At 51.6% G+C, this 10,008-nt stretch overlaps 1 long non-coding RNA gene across 1 annotated transcript; it reads right to left on the bottom strand.

Annotated features, from left to right (window-relative positions):
- Positions 1-1,199: 1,199 nt before the first annotated feature.
- Positions 1,200-2,493, bottom strand: LOC125619641. Its single transcript, XR_007351170.1, has 3 exons — positions 2,356-2,493; positions 2,016-2,141; positions 1,200-1,342 (listed from the first exon to the last, which is right to left on the bottom strand). It is a non-coding gene; the product is annotated as an uncharacterized LOC125619641 (long non-coding RNA).
- Positions 2,494-10,008: the final 7,515 nt, after the last annotated feature.

Raw genomic sequence — 10,008 nt, 5'->3', positions numbered from 1 at the left:
GCCTTGCTTGGAGCTTCTTCATCCTCAGAAATGGGTGGCACCCCAGTTCCCCCAACCAAAGCCTCTGTCTGATATGACCTCTCTATCCTCACCTAGGGCTCTCAGCTGCGCTTTAACCAAAAGGCTAAAACTCAAGCTACCCCAGAGGGGGTAGTCTGATAGGACTATCTGGAAAAGGAGGTGCAGAGCCAGTCTGTGCTGACCAGTCTGAGTCCCAGGACATCCCCACTGGTCTGTCCAAGGCCAGGCTTTGTCCCACCAGCTGCATTCAGCAGCCCCAGAACCCAGAATGGGAGTGGCATAGATGAGAGTCCCCTCTCCTTCCCGTGATCTGGAAGAAAGAGCTTTGTCTGCTGAAGGGAGACCTCAAAAAAGAATTAGGGCACTATCATCCCACCCCAAACATTGCTTTTCTTTAAATGTCAGTGATTTCAGGTGGAATTTCTCCCCCTGTGGAGACGAAAGTGCCCAGTGTCCCAGCTGTGTTGGGAAGAATGTCGGGTACACATCGTTCTCTTAAAGAACAGATGACCCCTGGCTGGTGGACTTCTCCCCAGTCCTGCTGCAGTGGAGGCCCTCTAGGCATGTGTGGGTGGGAGCATCCATGTTGGGATTACTGGTCCAGGCAATACTGGGTGCAGATTAAGGCCAGCGTTGGGTCTGAACGCTGTCCAGAGAGGCCGCATGACCGGCCCTCATTAGGTGCTGAGGTCAGAGTCTCCATATTAGGGAACAGAGTAAGGGACTTGTAATGGCCCTCACAGTCTCACTTTTAGAGGGTCAGCTTGTCTAAATTCTTGTAACCTGAGGGTCCCTCCCTTTCTCCCGTTGGGGAGCTTCAGGAATGGCCTGTCCCACTTTCCTGGAACTGACCACACTAGGGTTCCTTTCTGCTGCCTGCAAAGGGTGTGGAATGATATATGTGGGGTATCCCAGCCTCCACGACACCCCAGTTACTGCGGAGCAGGAGACGGGCTGGAGAAATCGGGTGCTCCCCACAGCTGATGCCAGCGCCACCATGGAAATTGGCCAGGGATAAGGCACTCCAGATCATTTCAGGTCATTTTTAGCCTATAGCCCAAAAGGGGTCAGAGACAGGTGACACTGGCTCAACCCAACAGCTGCCAGTGGTTCTCCTCCCATGCAACTCCCTGACCCCAACTTTTGAGGAAATAAACGAATAAATAAACCCCACTATCTCCGAAGATTTTTCTTTAATGAAAAGGATTCGTTTGTCCAAGTTCTATTTCCAAAGCAGAGGTGGTTGCCCGGCTGGAGCGCATGATTCCCGAGCTTCTCGGACTCTAGCAGCGGTTGGAGGAGGCTCAGTCCATCCGTCCGTCTGGAGGGGTTTGTGGGAGGGGTTGGTTGGCTTGGAATTTAGGGGCAGATTAGGATTTTGTTTGTTTGTTTAGGGTATACCGGTCGGGGGGATGCGATAGAACAAATTCAAAAATGAGTTAACGAGCGCGTTCGCCGGCATCTGCTTTCACCCCCGACTTCCTGCGGCTCTGGCCGAGGGCGGGCTCCCAGACCACATTTGGGTCCCGCTGCTGCGTGCCAGTTTCGTTTGGGCAGAAATTTTAAAGGGGGGAAACCAACGCGATCTACTGGAGGACCCCGCCAGGAGGGACCAGTCACCCGCAGAGGAGGAGAAGGAAAGAGGATGAGGATGGCGACGGCAACGCTGATGGCAGGGATCGGCGTCCCTCTGCGCGTCGAGCTGGGGCCGCGATCCTCACACTTGGGGCCAGTCAGCCGCCCCCATCCCATCCCCCAGGGTCTCGGCTTCCCTGAGCTTGGTCCCTGCATCCCCCAACCCCTGTTGCGCCCAGAGCTCAGCCACAGATGTCCAGCCACAATTCTCGGTTGGCCGCAGACTCGTACAAGAATTGCGTTTGGACAATCAGTGGCGAAGCCCCAGAGTTCAAGGCCCCGGTCTCCTGCGGGTTTCCGCTTCGCTCTTTTCTAAAAACGCCGGACCCGGAGATCTCCGGAGCTGCCCCTCGGAATACCTCGCAGACGCTCAGCAGTCTCGCCCCATCCCGCGGTAAGGTGGACGAGCAGGCACGCGGATCCCAACACAGCACGGGGATCCCCATCACCCCTGGAGTCTTTCCTTCGAACGCGGCCCGGGGTCCCTGGAGTAGACCGCGCTGGGTCTGTGCCGCCCCATGTTGGGGAAATCTCCTCTGCCAGGCCCGGGGAACCCCGACTCCCCTCTCCCTGTCCCCCAGCCTGGGCTCGCCGAGAATCCGGAAAGCTGGGGCCCGAGGCCGGGTCGCGTTTCCGAGCCCGGGGTCTGGGCTGCTGGACTCGCGGGTCCCCCGCCCCCGCCCAGCCCCGCGCACGCACCGGCTCGGGCGCTCTCCGCTTCCCTGTGGCTGAGTCGCCGGAGGTGGCGGCGGCGGTGGCGGTGGCCCCGGCGGCGGGGAGCACTGGAATGCGCCGCCCGGGTCACCTGCAGCGCCCGGGGAGCCGGACTGAGAACCGGCGTGCTGGCGAGGCGCAGGGCTGAACCCGAGCGGGCGCCTCTGGCGGCTCGGGGCCGGGGCGGGCTTTTAGTGGGCCGCTCCAACAATACGGGCCTGGCGCGGAGAAAGGGGCTCGGCTGCAATTGGTACTGGATTTGAATAACGCCACGGGGCCATCAATGGTCATTGTGTCGGCGGGTAATGAATCTCCGCTGTCTCTCCTCGGGCTGGCCAGGCAGCTGCAACCTGCGCTCAGGCAGCTCTTAAAGACATAGCGTGCCCCTCCCTGGGGGCCGCCCCCCTCTGCACCGGCCGGACCCTTCGCCCTCCCACCCCCACACAGCGCCCTCCACTCCCAATGCCCCGCCTGCTCCCTCAGCCTGACCCCTTTACCCACGTCCCCTCCCTCCTGGGCCAGGCACCCACATCCCGGCCTTGCGCTTTGTGACCCGAATCAGGCCCTGGCCTTGGCTGAGCTCCCCAAGAGAATTCAGGGGACCCCCAGAATATTAAGGCCCAATCCCTGCCTTCCAGCTATGTCTAGACCTATGACCTGGCCTCTGAATCGCTTCTTCCTTGAGCTCCTGTCCAGGGTATTATTGGGAGGGGGGGGAACAGTCTGGAGGTCAGAGGGTCAGCCAGCCCCTAAGAAGGCCATGTAGTAGGATAGGAGAGGAGGGATGCAGCCCCAACCCCCAGTCTGAGGATGCCATCTCCAGAGACCACACCACTAGGGATCTGGAGGCTGCCCCCTTCTCCAACCAAGGAAAAAGGCTTGGTTCCCAAGCTCCAGGCTCCAGGATACCTCTGCTGTAGCAGCCGGGGAGGGGGAGCAGGTGGGTGTTAGAGGGGCGTGGAATTTATTAATGCTTGTGTCCTCACTGTCTCTTTCATTGGACAGCCCACCCATTCAGGAGAGCAGGGACTCTGAAAGGTCTGATACCCCCACACCCACTCCTCACTAGGTTCTTACATTGCTGGGTAAAGAGGTACCCGACTCGCTTCCTGAGCTCAGTCTGTCAATCCCAGTGAATATCACCCCTGGAGGGGGAATGAATGGCCAGTCTTCATTCATCCTGCCTTCTATCCACCTTAAACCCAAAACTCTGCCCTTGCACACCCTATCATCCTGCTCTGAAATGCTCTCCTGTCCTCACAACCTCTGGGCAGCCCTGCCATATGCCCAGATGAATTGTGATTATCAGTTTGACTGATTTTGTTCCCTAGGACAGGAAGTGAGTCCTTTCTATCTTTATTCCTCCAGAGTCTAGAATAATGTCCTCCCCCAACAAATCAAATGTCTGTGGGTGTTTGCATGCATACCCCATTAATTTAAAATGAACCACATAGATTTCTTGGAGTTTCTTTTTAAAAGGTGGCAAAATATGGCTTCTAGATTTTATAGAGACAAAGCCCTGCCAACCAGATCTCAATTCCTGGAAGTGCTCCACTTAATAATAATAGCAATAAGTGTCTTAGATGCTGAGCACTAAGTGCTTTAAAGATAGTTTAACTGGGCATGGTGGTGCACACCTCTACGGAGGCTAATGCAGAAGGATCACAAGTTCAAGGGCAGCATGGGAAACTTTGTGAGACCCTGTCTCAAAATAAAGAATAAAAGGGCTGGGGATGTAGCTCAGTAGTAAAGTGCCCCTGAGTTCAGTTCCCAGTATCACAAAGAATAAATTGTTTAGAAATAAAAAAAAATAAAGGTAGCTTACTGGTGCACCTGTAGTCCCAGCCACTCAGGAGGTGGAGACAGAAAGCCAGCCCTCAGCAGAGCAAGACCCTGCCTAAATAAATTAATTAATTAAATGAAGGTAGTACCTTGTTGACTCTCCACACAACCTTGGGAATTAGGTACTATTATCATCACCACCACCACTGAAAAACTGAGATTAGTAGTTAGCTCCCATCTGCCAGGTGATGTTGCCAGAGTTGGAACTCAAGGCTGTCAAGCTGCACACTGGTTTTTCCAGGCTTTTCTTAGCAGATGTGACTGTTGTAAATGCACTCAAAACAGTGGGACCTGGGAGACACTCTATCCCTGTCCGTTTACATTATAATCCAACCCTATACTATCCTCGTGCAAGTACAACCAAGATGGAGCGGGCAACGGGATGTCTCTGAGCGGGTGGGGAGCTCCCAGGCTGGGTCTTAGTTGAGATCTAGGAGGAGGACTTTTCCTCCTGCTCCTGGGGATGTGGACACTATTGTTTTGTTCATTTGGTTTTTGGTGTTGGGGATCTAGCCCAAGTCCTTGCGCATGCTAGGCAAGTGCTCTTCCACTGAGCTGCACCCCAGCCCAGTGTCAGCACTATTTAAAGCCCATCAGTTGCCCTTCCTCTCACCCTTGGGGACTGAGGAGCCAAGGAGTATCTACTCTGGTCTTTGAATGTTTATGGAATGCCTACTGTGAGCTAATTAGGGGCTCAGCAGAGGATAGATATTCCTAGAGGGGGTACAGTGTGCAACTGAGGCAGGTCACAGGAATGGAGAGCCCCAAGGAGGAGTGAGGAGTTAGGCAAAGGCAGACACTGCATCTCCCATCCAAAGCTAGCAAGCAAAACGGAACATGGCACTGCGCATAGTGCACACCCATGTAATCCCAGTTTTTTGTGAGACTGAGTCAGGAGGATCACAAGTTCAAGGCCAGCCTGAACAATTTAGTGAGATTCCGTCTTAACTAAAATTTATCTATCTATCTATCTATTTATTTATTTATTGGGAATGAAACCCAGAGGTGCTTTACCACTGGGCTGTATCCCCAACCCTTTTTATTTTACATGGGGTCTCACTAAGTTGCTGAGGTTGGCATTGAACTTGTGATCCTCCTGACTCAGCCTTCGGAGCCACTGGGATTATAGGCGTGCACCACTACAACAGGTAAAATAAAATTTAAAGTAGAGCTGGGGATGTAGTGACAGAGCGTTTGCCTAGCAAGCTTGAGGCCTTAGGTTCAATCCCCAGTGGGGGTTAGGGGGCTGGCAAATTCTGAGAAGGAAAGGAATTCAGTGTGGCTGGAGTGCCAAATGGAAGAGGAAGTTCCAGATAAAGCTGAGGTCAACCCTGCTGGGTCTTGCAGGACATTGGGAAGGATTTGTGATTTTATCCTAAACGCTGTGGGGATCCTGAGAGGTCTGACAGGTTCAGATTTACATTTTTAAAGATTTGCTGGGGCTGAAGTGTGGAGAAGCTGGAGGGGGATGGGCCAAGTTCATGACGGGAGACTAATTAGGCTACTGCTGGTTTGCAGGTGAGAGCTTGCAGCAGTGGAGCAGGGTCTGTGTTCTGGATGGTCTGGGTGACCTGTGCCCAGCAATGTTTAGTGGGCACCTGATGTATACACTAGGGGAGAGGAGGTGAACCGTGATGTTGCCCCTCCAAAAGCACCCAGCTGGTGGACAGGCAGGATACCCAGCCAACCCCAATGGAGGTGGGAGAGCCACAAGGAAACACGTTCGTTCTTTTCTTTCTTTCAATTGAATCCAGGGATGCCCTACCACTTCGTTGAGGCAGGGTCTCACTAACTTGCTAAGGTGGGCATCCATGGAACTTGGAATCCTCCTACCTCAACCTCCCCAGGCGCAGGGATTACTAGTATGTGATACCACACTCTGCTCCAGGGAAGTATTGGCAAAGTTTAACTGAAGTATTGGCAGAGTGCTCTGGGACTACAGAATGCAGACGCTCGTTTGAACAGGGAGGCTGTGGGGAAACTTGCGGAAGAGGCAATCTTACCTTGGGCTTCCAGGGCCAGTGAATTCCCATAGCTGAACCATAGTTATATAGTCTATAAAGTGGGATCACTTTATACCTGGCCACTGTGACTGCCCTGCCTCCCTAGAGATGGTTGTAGTGCAGAGGATCCAAATACACTTGGCCTTTGCTTGTTGTAAGGAGAGAATTCTCATTGTCCTCTAACTTGGGTGCACATGCACACACACACAAATGGGTGAGTGTTTGGGCTCCTGTGTGCACTCAACTTGTCTAGCCTTTATGAAAACCAGCTCTGCCTTCTCCCTTATGAAAAACAGTTCTCAGAATGTGGGGAGCAGAGTTGTCCTCACTCTCCGGTAGCATGCTCTTCCTTCCCCCTAGGACTGGCATTTTACCAAGGATTTGACCAAACACTATACCCAGCACAAAGGAGCTGCTCAGTAAACATCTGCTGAATGAATGATGGCTGAATGTGTGAATGAATGCTTTATTGACGTAATAATTACATGAATGAGCAGATAGATGGACGAAAAAGCAGACTTGGGGACAATTGAGTGAAGGATGAATAAAGAATGGACCAAAAAAGTGGACAGTAGGTGATGAATGTTTGTAGCCAATCAAGGTTCTAGGTGCAGAACTGCAAGTGTTGATGTGGGGCTCATTAAGGGGGCTGGAAGAGGGTTTAATCACACAGGGCCTCCATTTGGTGCTTTGAAGTTAGGCCAGGATCCTGAGGATGACAGCCAGGTAGGTGTCCAGGCAACAGCTGTAGCTGTTGTACTGGACCCAGCTCTGTACTGGGTATTTCCAAAGCTGGAGTCCTGTCCCTGAGTGTTCTTATCAATCCAGGTCTCAGTGTGACCTGACTCTTCAGCCTGGGATCCACTGGTGTGCCTCCTCAGGCTAGCCCTGGCCCACTCTGGGGTCCAGTTGCTCCATCAGTTCTCTAAAAGGGACCCATGCCACATGGTGACTGGCCATGTGGCCCACCTTTGGAAATGAATTGACAACCTGACATGCCCAGTCTCAGAAGATGCCAAAGCTCGTCATCTGTCTTCACTCAGAAAGGATACCAAGGACTCCTCCACCCTGCATTGTGTGTTTCAGTGTATGAAAGATGTCCTTCTCCATGAAGTGGGTGAAGCAGGGCAGGAATGCCTTCTAGTGTAAAGGAGCCTTTGCTGCTAGCCATGCCTGTCACCCCAGCCACTCAGGAAGCTGAGGCAGGAGGACTGCAAGTACCAGGCCAGCCTGGACAAATTAGTGAGACTCAAAATAAAAATTTTGAAAGGTTTGGGGATGTAGCTCAGCAGAAAAGTGATTGCCTAGTGTGATGAGGCCCTGGGTTCAATTCTCAGCTCCACAAAATAATAATATTAATAATTATTAATTAAAAATAAATATATAGTAGCTGTCACCATCACCCTGTCACACTGTGCTGTGGTTTCATGGCAAGTATCACTCTCTGAAAGTGTCACACTTATCAGCTTTCTTGCCTGTCTCTCCATTGGAATGGAAGCCTTATGAAGGAGGACGGGGTCATGTGCTGTCCACTGCTCCCTCTCTGGCAACGAGAATGATGCCTGACCCTTACAAAGTGGCAAGTTTTATCAAATGCTTGGGTCAAAGAATAAAGAGGAAGCTGCGTGGATTATTGTAATCCAGTTAACAGCCCTGCGATCCTGAGCAATGGGCACTTTTCCTGCATCACTACAACCCTGTAAGAGAAATGTCACTCTCCCCATATTGCAGATCAGGAACCTGAGGCCCAGAGAGAGGAAGCAACCTGCCACAGGCACAGAGCTACTGAACAACAGAGTTAGGTTTTAGACCCATGTCTGTCAAACTGCAAAGTCCGTGTTTTTAACCATTCCACCCTCGACAACCAGCACCCAGCCAAGTGAGGTAGCAGCCACTGAAGTTGTAAATTGGCATTCAGATATATTGTATGATTAAATTTGTATGCAGTATAGGCAAATATGTAGAGACAGAAAGTAGATTAGCAGTTTGCTTGGAGCTGGGGAGAGGGGAAGTTGGGAGGAGCTGTGGGGAGGTGATGGCTAATGGTTCTTTCTTTTTTGGAGTACGGGGGGATTGAACTCAGGGGTGCTCTACCACTGAGCTACATCCTCAACCCTTTTTATTTTGAGACAGGACTAAATTGCTGAAGCTGGCCTTGAACTTGCTATCTTCCTGCCTAAGCCTCCAGAGTGGCTGGGATTACAGAGTACACCACTGTGCCCAGCAACCGGGCTTCTTTTAAGAGTGATGGAAATGTTGTAAAATTGAAGGAGGTGATGGCACACAGTTCTAAATATACTATGAACCATCGAATTGTGTGCTTTCAGTGGTCAAATTGTATGCCATGTGAGTTACATCTCAATAAAAGTGTTGTTTAAAAAAATAATTGAAGCCAGCTTGGCACAGTGGCGCACATCTGTAATTCCAGTGGCTGGGGAGGCTGAGACAAGAAGATAGTTCAAAGCCGGCCTCAGCAATAGCGAGGCACTAAACAACTCAACAAGACCCTGTCTCTAAAAAAATACAAAAATAGGGCTGGGGATGTGGCTCAGTGGTTGGGTGCTCCTGAGTTCAATCCCCAGTACCTAATAATAATAATAATAATAATAATAATAATTGGAGGGGCGGGGATGTGGCTCAAGTGGTAACGAGCTCACCTGGCATGCGCTGGGTTCTATCCTCAGCACCACATAAAAAAATAAAATAAAATAAAGATGTTGCGTCCACCAAAACCAAAAATAAATATTTAAAAAATTTTCTCTCTCTCTCCTTAAAAAAAAATGATAATAATTGGAGCTCAAGAATCCCACCTCTGCCACTTACCTACTAGTCATGTGAGGTCACATCTCTGAGCCTCAGTTTCCTAACCAGTAAAATGGGAAAAATAAAGTCTCATGGGTTTTCTGAGGATTAAATGAGATAATATTAGTATTCCCATTTTTGTCAAGGAAGAAGCTTAGGCCTGGAGAAGGAAAGTGACTTGGTGCAGACAGGACAGCTGGCTGGTGACAGGTGAGAGACTCAGGCCTAGGTCTCTTGTCAGTTCCTTGTCTTTTAGAATTATCTAGACTGGATCAATGTGCGCCCCTCCCACTTCACCACCCCCACTATGTACTGTCTTCCATCTTCTCTTGGGCTCTGGGACCTGTCTCCCCACTGTCCATGTCCTGAGCAGGTGGGGGTCGCATGTTTCCCCCAGAGCACAGGACGCCCTTTTCCCCAACCCCCACCCTGCTCCTCTCCTGGGGCCATGATGCTGTCTTGCTTTTGCTTGTAATAAAGAAAATATCTCAGCTACCCTTCCATGGTTGCTTGGCAACCCCAAGGGGGGTTGGGAGGGAGCAAAGGGGAGGAGGGAAGGGGAGGACTCTGGAGCCAATCTGGAGACAAAGAGTAGGATTTGGGTGACATGGAGCCTGTTCTTAGTGCTAACCTGGCCTGGCCAGGGCGGTGGGTGGGGGCGGGGGCTTGCTCCCACCCCAGGGTCTCACACCAATAAATATGGATTAGGGAAATGGGCAGAGTTTTTCCCACGGGCCTGAAAGGCCACATCTGACCTTTCTACCTCCTTTATGTACCAACGTGACAGTCAGGGAGAGCAAAGAGCAGGACCCCCTGAAACGCCTCCCCATGGCCTTCTGACTTGGGGAAACTTTTCACCCTCCTCCTTCCCCTGGCCCCAGACCAGGTCACAGCCCCTCCTGGGCCCTGTCCTGGGGATGATGAGGAAGCTGGTTTTCAGGTGGACATCAAGAGCTTCCAGTGGCAGTGTCCAGCTCAGGCCCTGCCAGTC

Source organism: Marmota marmota, unplaced genomic scaffold, assembly GCF_001458135.2.
Source record: "Marmota marmota marmota unplaced genomic scaffold, marMar, whole genome shotgun sequence".
NCBI lineage: Eukaryota > Metazoa > Chordata > Mammalia > Rodentia > Sciuridae > Marmota > Marmota marmota.
Note: the sequence above shows the minus strand (reverse complement) of the source record. Positions and strands in the feature narration are given on the sequence as shown.